Consider the following 15,925-nt stretch of genomic DNA (forward strand, 5'->3'; position numbering starts at 1 on the left):
TAATTGATTATTTTTGGTAATATGCGGCATTAATGGTGCGTACTTATAGTGGTTTCCTACTTTATAATGTTCTTTTTCCACCTCTTGTGTTGAATTGAAGAAGGTAGTTTTATTATCAATAAAAAAATTACTTTCTCCACAAAAATGCATTTAGGTCCCATTTCAATTAAAAAAAATACTAATCTAATGTTTGGAGAAGCCTTAAATAAAAAGTTATATTGAATGTGGATAAGATTTAATATAAAATTGTATTGAAATTTATCTAAATTCGCCTAAATCTAAATCTAAGGCCTATACTTTTGGAGCATGACTCTTATACCTTATATTTAGATTTGAGTGCATGGATTTCGGTTCTTAGATTTAGATATGGGTGCATGGATTTGAGACTTTGAATTTGGATTTGGATTTGAGTAGATTTTGACAAATTTTAATGCAATTTTATACTACATCTTATCAAAATTCAATCTAACCCCAAATTCAAAGTCTCTCCAAACATGAGGTTACTTTTGTTTGGAGAAGGTTTGGAATTTAAATTGTATTGGATTTGCATAAAATGTAATATAAAATTATATTAAATTTTGTCCAAGCCCACCTACATTCAAATTTAAGGTCAAATATTTATGCTTTCAAACACAGGAAAATAAATATAAAGAAATTTTATTTTTATGTTTAGCTAAAAAAAAAAAAAAAAAGGTGAAAAAATAAGGTACATATAAATCAAATAAAATTTTGATTTTAGATATAATTAGTGTTTGTTTTTTTTAATATTTTAAAAATATATTTTTAATACTAAGGGTGAGTTTGACTCTCTTTTTCTGTCTTAACTTCTCCTTTTAAAAAAGTAAAATTTGGACGTATTTGGTAAATAACTTTTCCAACTTTTAAAAGTTCGCTATTAACCTTTTGGATAACTTTTAAAAGTTAAGAATTTAAAACTTTTAAAAGCAAAAAAAATCAACTTTTTTGTTAGAAAATAACTATATTCCTATCTTTATCCTCAAATTTACTTTTAATGTTACTTATTTCTAACTCCTCCTTGCTTTCACCATTTATTTGCAACTTTACCACTTCCTGAGACATTTTATTTATTTTCTTCATGAGATCATCAATGTGTGAGTCATTTTCTTTTTTAACTGATTTTGAAGTCTCTAGTTGATTCTTGAGTATTTCGTTTTGTTCTTTCAAAACTAAGTTTCTTTTGATTACTCTTATGAATCGTTTATGCAAAGTAAGTAGTTCAGCCTGAATTTCTCTATACGACGGCATGCTTTCACACGAGTCACTACAAGATTCATCACTAGATTCTTCAAATGAGTTAGAGTAGGAATTTACCTCAACATCTTTAGCCATGAAGCAAAGGTTTGCTCACTTGATTTGTTTTCTGATTTTCTTGAGCTTATGTCATCTCACATAGTAGCTTTCATTGCCTTCTTTTTCTTCTTCTTGTCTTTCTTGAGCTGTGGATAATCAGGTTTAATATACCCAACCTTTTTACATTTGTAACATGTAGAAGGTTCATTCTAGTTTTCTTTTTGCTTGTTTCTCCCTTATCAGCTTTTGAGCCTCTGAATTTTTGGGTAAATTTCTTATTTTTCTTAAAGAATTTTCCAAGTCTCTTAGTAATCAAGGCTATATCATCATCGTCTAATTCGTAGTCTTCTTCTTTTTCTTCACTAGAGCTTTCTTTAGTAGCCTTAAGGGCTATTGATTTCTTGTTTTTGTTATTTTCAGAATTTCTTTCATTTATGACCATCTCATAAGTGATAAGTGATCCAATCAATTCATCAAGGGAAGTATTTTTCAAGTTTCTTCCTTCCGTAATTGCAATGGCCTTAGGTTCCCATATTGGTGGAAGTCCTCTAAGGATTTTCCGGATCATTTCATATGTGGAAAATTTTTTCCCTAAAGCATTGAAGGAGTTTATTATGTAGGTGAACCTAGTGTACATACTAGTGATAGTCTCATCAGGGTTCATCCTAAATGTTTCATACTTGCTAGTGAGCATATCTATTCTACTATCTCTTACATCAATAGTCCCTCCATAGGTTACTTCAAGTTTATCCCAAATTTCTTTGACTGATTTACATCACATAATTCTATTGAACTCATTTACATCAAGAGCACAATATAGTGCATTCATAGCACTTGAATTTACTTGCAACATCTTTAAATCACTATTTGTCATCTCTTTTTATTATTTTGGTATTTCTTTATTGTCTATGATTTTGGTAGGGACACGGTCACCATGTGTAACTACCCGAAGAATAATGGTATTTAAATAATAAAAAGAAAAGGGAAATGGAAACAGGAACAGAAGGAGGCAGTCGACGACGTTGCATTTTGGAGGAGATAATCCCAAGAAATTTTTCAAGCTTCATCAACGAACACAGGGGTTTCATCGACGAGGGTGCTTCAGGATCTCGTCGACGAAGTCCTGTCTGTCGACGAGAAGATACCGAGGGAGGGTTTGTGGAAGCCTGAAATTCATCGACGAGGGTTGAAGTTCATCAACGAACTTTCTACAGGACTCGTTAACAAGGTGACGTGGCTCGTCAACGAATCCCCTAGTATAAATAGCCTAAAACTTCGTCTAAATGCACAAAATTTAGAAATTCTCACACTCTTTCTCTCCTCTACGCCCCTCCTACCTTCTCTTTACAATACCGAGCCAGACTCTCGCCGGTTCGATGATCTGAAGTCACCACGACGCTCCTGGGAAAATTCTCTGCAAGTCTACCAGAGCGGATCGTCGGTGGGGCTGAGTTGGAAACCATCGCAAATCCAGTGTAAGACTTTCTACTCAGTATTTAGTTATTTGACAGTTGTAGAAAGTGTAGTATGTGTAGAAATACTGAACTTTAGTTTTGGGGAATGTTGTTTTTAGGGTGTTGAATAGGGAACCCTGTGGGTGCGGGGCTGTTTGTTTTAGGGGCTTCTTAAGACTCAGGTAAGGGGATAAATTAAGCTAGTATTTTATGAAAAATTTGTATAATATTATAGCATTTGATTTCAGGAAAATAAATATATTTATATATGATTTATATTTGGGAAAATACTGTTAAAAATGATGGTATGTTAAATATTCAAAAAAACCTGTTTAGTGTGGCATGAGTAGAAATTGTTATGAAATACTGTTTTCTGTGAACGTGTTATTGATACGTATTTTATAATGAAAAACCGGTGTACGGGCCGAGATTTTGATATATTTGCCGACGTACGAGCCGAACTATGTGTATGATTTGCCGGCGTACGGGCTGAGCTATGCGTATGATTTGCTGGCGTACGGGTCGAGCTCTATATATGATTTGCCGGCGTACGGCCCAAGCTATGGAAATGATTTGCCAACGTACGGGCCGAGTTATGGTAAAATGTGAAATACCGGCGTACGGGTTGATGACTTTCATGATATACATATATATGCAAAATGATACGATTGATTTGATAATTAATGATATGAAATATCCATGTATCACAGTTTCAGTATATGTTATATGATATCAGAACCTGGTTGGTTTGGTTTAGGCTAGCACTTGTACGGTACCGTTGCTATATGTCCATAGTCATCATGATCATGATATTTGTGTTAACGCCGTTGTACGGAGTGGCGTGAGATTTGATGGTCGATGTGGTTTTTAAGAAGTGTGTGAGCACCCCTGGTATACGGACCAGGTCTAGCAGATCCATCAGACTTACAGACTGTACTTTTGACTTAATAGTGGTCGGCCAACCATTGTCAGGTCCCACCTTCGAGCCACACAACCCAGTCATATGGGGGTAATACGTGACAACAACCAGCTAACCTACCAGGATTATTTTCGTATTAGTATTTATATGAGATGAATTATGCTATGGAAACCATTATGTTCTGCCATGTTGATTATACATGTTTTCCCATAAACGATGTATATACAATTTTACTGGTTATGTTTATAATTATATGTATATCACAAAAATGCTCATGTTGCCACACATTAATGTTAGTTTATTTCCCTTTTTGAGAGGTGTCTCACCCCAAAAATTTATAAACATTTCATGAGCCCCTAATAGGAGAGCGGGTAAAGCCCCGCTGATTTAGTACGGTTGATCTGCCTTTCCAGAAGGGTAAGTGTTTTGACAGGATCAGATGTATTTTGTGGAAATAGCCCTAAGACATCTTTTGGATTGTGTATTGAGTATATATATACAGTGAATGCAGTAACTCTGGTATTGTGATGTATGGTATAATGAGGTGTTTGTGATTTATGTTTCCTGCTGCATAGGCTTCCGTGATGTGTTTCTGATGTATCCCTAGTACCCACGAGTCCAGGTAGATTATGATCTACTGAACTTTGTGATATTTATATTATAAAAAAAAATGTGAAAACTAAGCGTGTCATCACAGTTTGGTATTAGAGCCTAAGTTGTTAGGTTCTGTAGACTTTAGAATGCAGCGGAAATAATACCAGAGTATAGGAAATGATTTAAAGTTGTTCTACAGTCTAAAGGCAGGACTTCCGTGGTAGTTTATGTGTTTTTCCTGAGGTGACGATTTCAAGAAAACCATAGTAAGCTATTGTCGGGTTGTGTTCCTAGAATGTAGGACTGGGGATTAGAAATAAGTTGGGAATGCTAAGATAAGTGGTGAGGTTAGGCGGGTAAATTATAAGGATAGAATTTCTAAGTTATGTTTGTTGTTTTCAGGATGGATCCATGAGGAAGTAGTGCCCATGCGAGTGGCAGTGATGGAGCAAGGCCATCAAGTGCAGTCGGGACCAACTCTAACGCGGTATTACATAGCATGGCTTAGCAGGTTATGGTTGAGATCACTAGGATCTTGAGGGAGCAAGGTGGTCCATCTGCAAACCATGGGTGCACCATAGAGAAGTTTACGAAGATGAATCCTCTGACATTCTCAGGGGGAGTTGATCCTGCAGCCGTTGAGAACTGGATGCAGGAGACCGAGAAAGTCTTGGCTGTACTGCAGTGTACTAAAGAATAGAAGGTCCTCTTTGCCACCTATAGACTGATAGGAGAGGCCGAGGGGTGGTGGACTGTGGTGAGACTGCTGGAGCAGCAGAGGGCGACTCCAATAACCATGACATGGGACTGGTTTAAAGAATTGTTCTTTGATAGATATTTTCCAGCTACTGTCAGGGAGGCTAAAGTAGAAGAGTTCCTGAGTCTGAAGCAGGGATAGCTATTCGTTCAACAGTATGCAGCGGGTTTCATCGAGATCTCTCGTTTCGCCCTGTATATTGTTCATGATGAAGTGAAGAAGGCAATACAGTTTAAGAGAGGCTTGAGGCGGAGTATATTCAAGCAAGTGGTGGTGCTGCGGATCTAGGACTTTGCTGAGTCAGTCAACAAGGCAGACTTGGCAGAGATTGGTGAGCGTTTGGATGTAGAGGAGCAGAGTCAGAGGAAGCGATCTACATCTACGGGCTACCAGCAGGGCCCTAAACAGAATCAGTGGAGGAGAGGTAATCATGGTAGAAGGCGTAGGCAGGAGACGGGAGGACGCGAGGTGCAGGCAGGGCAGGGTCCTCCAGTCTATTAGACTTGTGGTAGGAGGCACTAGGGAAAGTGTCGAGTTGGTGGTGTGGTCTACTATCGCTGCGGTAGATCGGGGCACATGGTACGAGACTGTAATACCCCACCAGATGCAATTCCAGCTCCTAGACCATACCGAGGAGGTTATCAGGCGCCACATGGGGGCCAGCAGAGGAATATGGCTCCAACTAGGGTATTTACTCTGAGGCCGAGTGAGGTTGAGACAGCAGGTGATGTGGTGACAGGTATGATTATTATGCTTTCTTTTAAAGTTATTGCATTGTTTGATTCAAGAGTTACGCACTCGTTCGTGGCTTCGAGATGTGTTAAACTATATAGGGCAGAAACATAGTTGTTGAATACTGAACTATTAGTGTCTACATCGACTAGATCTGTAGTAAGATGTAGTAAAATACTCTAGGGTTGTCCAATTGATATCCAAGGGAAGACTTTGTCTGTTGATTTGATAGTGCTGGACATGCACGAGTTTGATGTTATATTTGGCATGGATTGGTTAGTAGCTAATTTTGTCAACATAGATTGTCGAGTATGAGAAGTGATATTCAGATCTCCGGAGAAAGCGGAATTTAGATTTGTAGGATCGCAGGTGCAATCCCCGCCTCAGTTAGTTTCAACTATCCAGGGCAGGAGACTACTGCTAAGTGGTTGTCAGGGGTTTGTGGCAGTTGTGAAGGAGATGTCAGAGAATGAATTGAAACTTGCTAGCACGCCTGTAGTAAAGGAATTTACAGATGTTTTCCCATATAAGTTACCATGCTTGCCACTTGAACGTGAGGTAGATTTTCCTATTGATCTACTTCCAAGTACAGTGCCGATTTTCAAAGTACCTTACTGAATGGCACCAGCAGAATTGGCAGAATTAAAGGGTCAATTGCAAGATCTGCTTGATAAGGGCTTCATACGACCTAGTGTATCTCCGTGGAGAGCTCCAGTTCTATTTGTAAAGAAGAAATACGAGTCTATGAGGATTTTTATAGACTATAGGGAGATTAATAAAGTGACAATCAAGAACAAGTATCATCTACCCTGTATAGATGATTTGTTTGACCAGCTCTAGGGTACACAGGTGTATTCGAAGATTGACCTCAGATCTGGTTATCATCAAGTGAAAGTAAAGGCAAAACACGTCTCGAAGATGGCCTTCAAGGCCAGGTACGTGCATTACAAGTTTCTTGTTATGCCGTTTGGTTTGACGAATGCTCCTGCGGTATTTATAAACTTGATGAATAGAGTTTTACATCAATACCTAGACCAGATCGTTGTTGTTTTCATTGATGATGTACTGGTCTTTTGGAGGAGCTACGAGGAGCATAAGACGCACTTAAGGTAGGTTCTGTAGACGCTTCGAGAAAAGAAGTTGTATGCCAAGTTTAGTAAACGTGAATTCTGACTCGAGAAGGTTGTGTTCTTGGGGCATGTTGTGTCTGGAGACGGTATTTCTGTGGATCCTAGTAAGGTTAAGGCCGTAGTGAATTGGGTTAGACCAAGGAAAGTCCAGGAGATCAGGAGTTTCTTGGGGCTAGCTGGGTATTGCCGTCGGTTTGTAGAGGGATTCTCGGCGTTATCGGGGCCTTTGACACAACTGACTAAGAAGAATGTCATATTTGAAGGGACAACAGCTGCGAGCAGAGTTTTCAAGAGTTGAAGTAAAGGCTAGTTACAACGCCGGTGTTGATCATCCCGTTGGGGGTGAGGAGTATGTCATTTGTAGTGATGCATCCTTGAAGGGACTTGACTGTGTATTGATGTAGTATGGCAAGGTGGTGGCATATGCTTCCACGCAGTTAAAAGAATATGAAAATAACTACCCTACACATGATCTTGAATTGGTTGCAGTAGGACACGCCTTGAAGATTTGGAGGCATTATCTGTATGGTGAGCGGTGTGAGATCTTCTCCGACCATAAAAGTTTGAAGTACTTTTTCACTCAAAAGGAACTGAATATAAGGCAGAGAAGGTGGTTGGAGCTAATCAAGGATTTTGATTGTACCATCAGTTATCACCCAGGGAAAGCAAACGTGGTAGCTGATGCGTTAAGCAGGAAATCCAGTGAATCAACATTGGCGACTATGGAGATCTAGTATTCGATCATGATGGATCTGGAGAGACTCGGCATCGAATTAGTTGAAAGTGGTTCTCAGGCTCACATTGCCAATTTAGTGGTGCAGCCCATTTTGCAGGAGAGGATTAAAGCCGCCTAGAAGAAAGACCCAGAGTTAGCAGAGGTGATAGACAGAGTACAGAGTGGTTAGGGGGAGGAATTCAGTATTACAGATGATGGGACTTTGTGGTTCTGTTCCATATTATGCGTTCCTGCTGATACTGAGATCATAAAGACTATTTTATAGGAGGCTCACAGATCTTTGTATACAGTTCATCCTGGTAGTATGAAGATGTACAGAGATCTGCGAGAGTCGTACTGGTGGAGTGATATGAAGAGAGAGATTGCCGAGTATGTAGCGCAGTGTCTGACGTGCCAGCAAGTAAAGACTGAGCACCAAAGGCCAGCAGGGCAGTTGTAGCCGTTATTTATCCCAGAGTGGAAGTGGGATCATATATCCATGGACTTTGTGTCAAGATTGCCGACGACGTTATATGGCTAGAATGCCATATGGGTGATTGTTGATCGTTTGACTAAGTTCGCCCACTTTTTACCTATCAAGATCAGCTACTCCCTTAACCGTTTATCGGAGATTTACATTCAGAATGCCAAAAAGGTATTATTTAATATATATATATATATATATATATATAATTAAACGGGAAAATAACTCCTTCACATTCAACCTCAAAACTCCTTTTGGCTTGTTTTTTTTTTTTTTTTTGGAAGGTTGAGTACCCTTGGAAACAATCTCTTCATTGTATGCATCTTGTTCACTCCAAATGGCTACTTATATGATCACTCCAAAGCCTCCCGAAGCTTATGAGAAGTCTTGTAGTAGCATACATCAAACAAGATTAAAGGAGGAATGCAAGGTCGAATGATGGCTAGGCATTTCTTATCAAGAGCTTCCCACTCGTGGGCATCCATTCCGATCAAGCCCCTTTTGCATGAGGTAGTCCTCCATAAGAATCTCTTCATTGCATAGATCTTGTTCACTTTTGATGGCTGCTCATATGACCGCTCCAAAGCCTCCCAAAGCTCATGAGAAGTCTTGTAGTGGCATACATAAAATACATATTCAAGGTTTCAAACCCAACTTGATTACAAAAGTATTCTTACTAACACGCACAAAAATCTAACTGGCTATCAATCGCCCCAGAGTTCAGTAACCTCGACCTCGAGATGGTCCTGAAAAGATAATTTGTAAAATGGGGTGAGACACCTCTCAGTAAGGAAGATTAAGTTAATATCAGTGTGTGGACAACATGCTTTTAGTGTTTATAGAAACATTCCTTCTTCATTTAAATGGGAATAACATTTATACATTATACTCACTTAACACTGTTGAAAATACTCGTCTCATTTCCATGGTATAAATAGTTCAGTAAATAAATAATATCATTTACATAAATCTACAGATATGCATGAAAGACACTCCTTGGAATTAACGCCATTTACTTCCCCCATGGCACGGGTTGTGCGGCCTGAAGGCTGGACTAAGACCAGGGGGAATATCAACCCAAACAAAGTCAACTTGCTTGCGGGTATCCGATTGTCCTACCACATCCTGAAAGTCCAATCTTCCAGGGAAGGTACCCCCTCTACTGAGGCTAATCGGCTGAGACCACTCGACACCTCCTTGCGATCAGTGTGGGCGCACATGGTCTAATACTAAAACTCTGATGACGGTATTGTGCATATAACATAACTGTTCTTCAGGATTCCTAAAGCATATCATACAATTTAAGTAATAAAAACTGTATTTTAATTCATTTCATATAAAACCTGTCATATTACAAAACTCGGCCCTTGCGGCCATCATATAAAACTAGGCCCTCGCGACCATCATATAAAAACTAGGCCCTCGCAGCTATCATATAAAAACTAGGCTCTCGCGACCATCATATAAAACTAGGCCCTCGCAGCCATCATATAAAGTTTCCTGCATTTTCACAAACAATTCCAGTATTTCACAACCAATTCCAATATTTCACAACCAATTTATCCATCTGCCACATAGTTTTCCATATACAGTATATCCTATTTATAACGTCAAATTATATTTCCCACCGTTCATTTTTACTAAAAATACCATATCATATATCTTAGGTTTGAAAAGACCATTTGAACGGTTGGTTTTCGAAATAACAACTGAAAACATAAATATACATATATAGCATTTTATTAGGTTTAACTTTAAAGAAACTTCTGACTTAACTTAATCCCCTTACTTGGCTTACAGATAAGTCTTCTAACACCCTTAAACCACGCCCTACGACGTTCAAAGCTCAAAACCCTGAAACACATTTTCCCCAAATTAATCATCCCAAACCACATAATACTTTACGTTAAACACTCCCTAGACCTCTTATACTCCAAAACAACCATATAACTCCAAAATACCTACTTACCCTAGTTTTGGAGTGGTGTCTGGAAAGACCCCGTTTAAGAATCTATTCCGCTAGACTTGTAGAGAATCCCCCCTTGATCCTCGTGATAGCTTCCGATCGTCGATCTGGGCAATGAACGGCGAAGAAACCAAAGAAAGAGAGAGTAAGGAGCCGACTAGAGAGTGAGAGAAGAAAAAAATATGATTTCTAACTAATTAAGCAACCCAAAAATCCTTTTATAAGCCGTTGACATATTCACCTTCATCGACGAATTGGCACCTTCGTCGACAAATTGCAGAAGGACGTTTGTCGCCAAAGAAAGGGTTTCGTCGATGAACCTTAAACCTAAAATTTCAGTCGTTCGGGATCTCTTCGTTGACGATGCTCTGAACTTCGTTGACGAACCACATAAGAACCTTCGTCAACGAAATCAGGGGCTTCATCGACGAATCCTGCTGTTTGCCCCTTTTTAAAATTTTTCTTTCTTCTCTTCTTATTTATTTCTTTATTTTCTGGGTTCGGGTTTCTACATACTCGCAATCATTATACGGTATTGACATTTCATCAATCACATTTCAATGATCTCATTGCACCTTTCGCACTTTACAATGTTCACATTTCCTAGTATTTACATTCATCATTCTCAATTTAGTATTCACATTTCAGTATTCATGTTTCATAAAATAACATTTCAATTTTCACATTTCAATATTCATATTGCAGAATTTACATTGAAATATACCCATTTTCATATTCATATTTCATCTCATACTGATATATATATATATATATATATATATATATCATTTCTGTGACACCCCGATTTTCGTAAAACTTTTTTTTATAAACAATAATAAATATTCACTTGTCATCAACAATATTCACAAATCAGCCACATCAACAACCTTGTTACCACTAATATGACCCGACTCGCATTGGGTAACGGGTAAATAGTCATTTCATTTATACAACTTAACAACGGAAGATAGTATATACTTAACAACCAGAATACAATACCCAGAGTTTCAACATACATATATGTATATTATCATCTCATACCCAAAAACAACACAACCCTAAGGAAATTACACCTCCCTAGTCCAAGAACTCACCCTGTATGCGAGGGTCTCAGCTCCTTACGGTCTTGGAGCTTTATCACCTAGCCTATCTCTATTCTCTGAAAAATTTAGATAATTTGGGTGAGACACTTTTTAGTAAGAAAGAATAAATTATTTACAGTATGTGGTCATATGAGTTCAGTTATAACACACTTTACTTTTCAAATCATCATTTTATCTGAGAATAATACACTGATAAACATATTCTCATAATCATATAGATATACAACACAAGCTTTTATAAGCTTTAAAACCATTTCTGAAGTTCAATCATTTCCAACACATATTTACCCGCGAAGTTCCTAAGAATAGGGAAGATTACCCGTCCATACGGGTAGCTTCCCTCTGCCCTAACATGTTATGTAGCTAGGTATGGTCACATCTGATATCTATCAGAACACTCACCTTACTCAGTAAGTCCTCAGGCGGAGAGTTTCACTTCGTCTCAATTATTTATATTATTAACTCACACAAATCCATTTCTCAATTTTATCATTCTCTATTTTTCATTATTTCTTTCATTTATCATTTCAACCCATTTCTATCATCCTTTCACTTTCCATTTCCATTTCACTATCCAGCTCATGAGTATCCTTGGTATCTAGTACCAACACCGCGTCTGTAACTCATGGCTAGCTTGAGGATCTTTCTTTCCACGCCATGCTTCCCCCTATGGTCAAGGTTGTGTGGCCGAAGGCTGGATCTAACCGCGGTTGGCCGACTCGCCGACTCGGTTAGATCAAAATATCATATCACATATCTTGCATCTGTAGTACGACTGGCCGGCCTATTGCCCTGATTCGGACTCAAAGGGCACAACAACTCTACTAAACAGTTCAGTCGACTGTCACGCCACACGCTCCAAGAGTCCGTATGGTTGCACTACACCACTAGCAACGGTACCGTACTCAATATCACAACCCATCATTAGGGTTTCCATAACCACCAATCAGGGTTATAATTGTCATATACCCGCAATCATTATGCGGTATTGACATTTCACCAATCATATTTCAATGATCCCATTGCAGTAGTCGCATTTTGCAATATTCACATTTTCCCAGTATTCACTGACGTATACCCAATTCAATAATCACATTTCATTTCCATATTGCAGTATTCATATTTCCCATTTTCACATTTCAGTATATACGTTTTAGAATTCACGTTCTCATTTTTACGTTTCAATATTTTCATATCAATATACACCACTAATCTCATATCGGTATCTCAATTCATCTCATAGTAGTATATATTGTATGTCACGTATTTCAATATTTCTCAAAATACTCATATAAGTAATTTACACAATCTCATTTTCATAGAAATCATTTCTATTCACATATAAATACTATATTTCATTATTTTCTACTAACATATCAATAATTCTCATTTCATTATTTTCTCATAAATTACTCATCATTATATTTCACATTTTTCAATATGCGTCATATGCCACACAATGTTCATCTATTATTCAATATATATTAATTTCACAAGGAAAAATACCACAACTTTATTTTTTATATATTCATTCAATCAATAATATAAAAATACTGTTATAATTTATTCCCTTTACCTGACTTATTGAGAGTCTCGTTAAAACCCAAATCCTACGCTTTTAGCGCCCGAAATCCAATTCCTACAATTCACATTTTTCCTAGATTAATTAACTCATTTTCCAAAATAATACTTCATATAACCTTTCCTAGGCTCCATATACTCTAAATTAACATTTAAACTAATATTTAACACCCTTACTTGATTTTCTGAACTATGTTTGTAGGGTCCCGAAATTACACCCGTGATGCTCACCCGGGTCTTGAATTCCAAAAACCCTACTTCAACCTCAAAATGTCTAATATTCTAACATTTCGAAATCAACATTAATTAAATAATAATTGGTCCTTTAATAACCTCCTTATCCCAATTTTGGGGTTATGCCTACGATGACCCCACGAGAAATCCACTCTGCTAGACTTATACAAAATTATGCCTAGATTCTCGTGGTGGTGTCTGATTGTCAATTGGACTTAAAATTTACAAGAAATTGAGGTAAAAGTGAAACTTTAGCTTACCCCAGGAGATACGCCTACGCTGCTCCAATAACCAATCCGCTCCAGTAGAAATGAGGACGGCGGAAAATGGAATCCAATGATATTTCCTAATTTTCGATCAGGCGAGCATCCGTCAAGAAAATGTGGAGAGAGGGAGAGAGAATGAGGAGAGAGAGAGAGAGAGAGAGAGAGAGAGAGAGAGAGAGAGAGAGAGAGAGAGAGAGAGAGAGAGAGTGCGCGAGAGACCAGAGGGCGCAACTTCTCTTTTTTTTTTGTTCTTTCCATTGCTCCTTCCTTCCTTCAGGAAGGATCCTGAAGGTTGTTATATATATTAATATTATAATATAATATTTATTTTAATTAATAATAATTATTTAATTATTTATTTAAAATTTTAAAATTTTAAATTAATTTTTTTAAAATTTTAATTTTAATTTTTAATTATTATTTTTTAAATTATTTTTTAAATTATTTTTTTTTAAATTTTTTTGAATCATCTCACTAATCTTGTATAACCATTTTTTGGGTTATTACAATTTCACACATTTCAGGATTTCTCAATAAAACATTTCATTATTTTTCTAATATACATATCCATGTTTCTCTTTTCGTCATTTCTCAAAAACTCTTCAATATACATATACGTATATTATTTTCATTGTTTCTCAATAACATAGTTCTCATTTTGTTTCAGCTCAGTATATACATAACACGGGGTTTCTTTTAAATCATCTTGACACAAAACCTCTCAGTATATATATTATATCATATTCCCATTTCCTTCATGCAAATCACATAACCCAATTCAAACACGTTCTCAGTATAACTCATATGCCACACAATTTTTATCTGATAATCATATTCAGGAAAAATATCATATTTTGTTTTAATATAATTTCTCAGTCAATAATTCGTAACAAATACGGTTATAATTTATTTCCCTTACCTGATTTCTCGAACTATGCTTGCAGGGATCCTAAAATCATACCCGCAACGCTCATCTGAACCCTGAATTCAATAACCCTAATTCAACCCCAGGATGCCCAATATTCTAACATTTCCAAATTTACATTAATTAAATAACAATTAATCTTTAAATAACTCCTTTATCCTAGTTATGGGACTATATCTACGATGACCCCACGAGAAATTCGCTCCACTAAACTTATAGAGAATCATCATTAGATTTTCGTGATGGTATCCGATCGTCAATTTAACTTAAGATTTAAGAAAATTTGAAGTAAAAGTGAGAATTTATCTTATCCCAAGAGATATGCCTACATCTCTTTTACGACAAATTCACTCCGGTAGAAATATCGATGACAGAGAATAGAGTCTAATGGAATTTTCCAATTTTCGATCGGCGCCTATTTGATTGAAAAAATCGAAGAGAGAGAGAGAGGAGAGACGAGAACGCTAAGGGGGTGCAGCTTTCCTGAAGAATCAAAAGATCCTTTAGGATCCCTTCCTTTACTTATATAATAATAATAATAATAATAATAATAATATTTATAATAACCTTTAACATATATGTATATATATTATATTAATATATTAATATGTTATATTACTTAATTCATAATTCTTATTATTATAATATTACTTGTTTAATTAATTTAATTTAATAATATTTAATTAATTAAATTATATATATATTTATTTTAGAATCACTACATATTCCTGTAATAATTATTTTTGGGGCGTTACACTTGTACATATTAATTTCATTCAATTAAAGTTGACACCTAATTCGATCTACTAATGATGAGTCGAAGAGTAGAAATTTGTGAAAGACCCCTTTGCCTTTAGATTATTCAACACTTTTGGTGCTTAAATTAAAAAATAAAAAGTATATATATTGTTTTGAATTATCTTATGTTAATTAATATGCACTTAAGCCATAATCAATTCCTGAATAAAACTTTTTGACATTTTTTTTAGAGCTAGGTTCACAACAACATAATGTCAATTCAACATTTTATATATGTAAGAAATAGTTACTAAAATCATTATGTACAAGTCCTTAATTGCATTAGTTAAAAATATAGAGAATAAAATATATTTCGTTTAATAGCACATAAATTCATTTATGATTTTATTTTTATTAGATGTAAATGACAAATCAGTCAAATACTTAATTTTTAATTGATCCAATTATCTAATTTAACATAGTAGTAATGAAAAATATATTCTCATACAAAAGGCAAACACAAAATAAAAATTAATGATATTATGTACATTGCACTTGTTTCCACTAATATTACTAATTAAGAATAAAAATTTTAATTTAATAAATTTAATTTTATAATATATATATATATTTATTTATAATTTATTTGACAAGACGCACCTGTGCCTGACTAGTAATTCAAAACAAATAATAATAAAATCGTAATTTACATTAGTAGATATTTAACATATTTTGTGTACAAATTGTTTTTAAGAACTTTGAATCCTTATTTAATCACTTATACTCGCTATGAAAAATTATTAGTAGAACTGTAATCGAGTCGAGTTGAATTGAATTTTGTCATGTTCAAAATTGTATTTTAACTAAATTTGAGTTCAAACTGATTTTAGTATATTTGTTCAAGTTTGTTTAATAATGTGTATGAACAAACTCATGAATTTTTATCAAACCAAGTTACCGAAAAGTTCTTTTGTAACCTCTCATTTTGAAAAACGAAAGATTTTGTTAAATAAAGA

The sequence above is a fragment of the Malania oleifera genome, chromosome 2 (assembly GCF_029873635.1).
Source record: "Malania oleifera isolate guangnan ecotype guangnan chromosome 2, ASM2987363v1, whole genome shotgun sequence".
Classification (NCBI taxonomy): Eukaryota; Viridiplantae; Streptophyta; class Magnoliopsida; order Santalales; family Ximeniaceae; genus Malania; species Malania oleifera.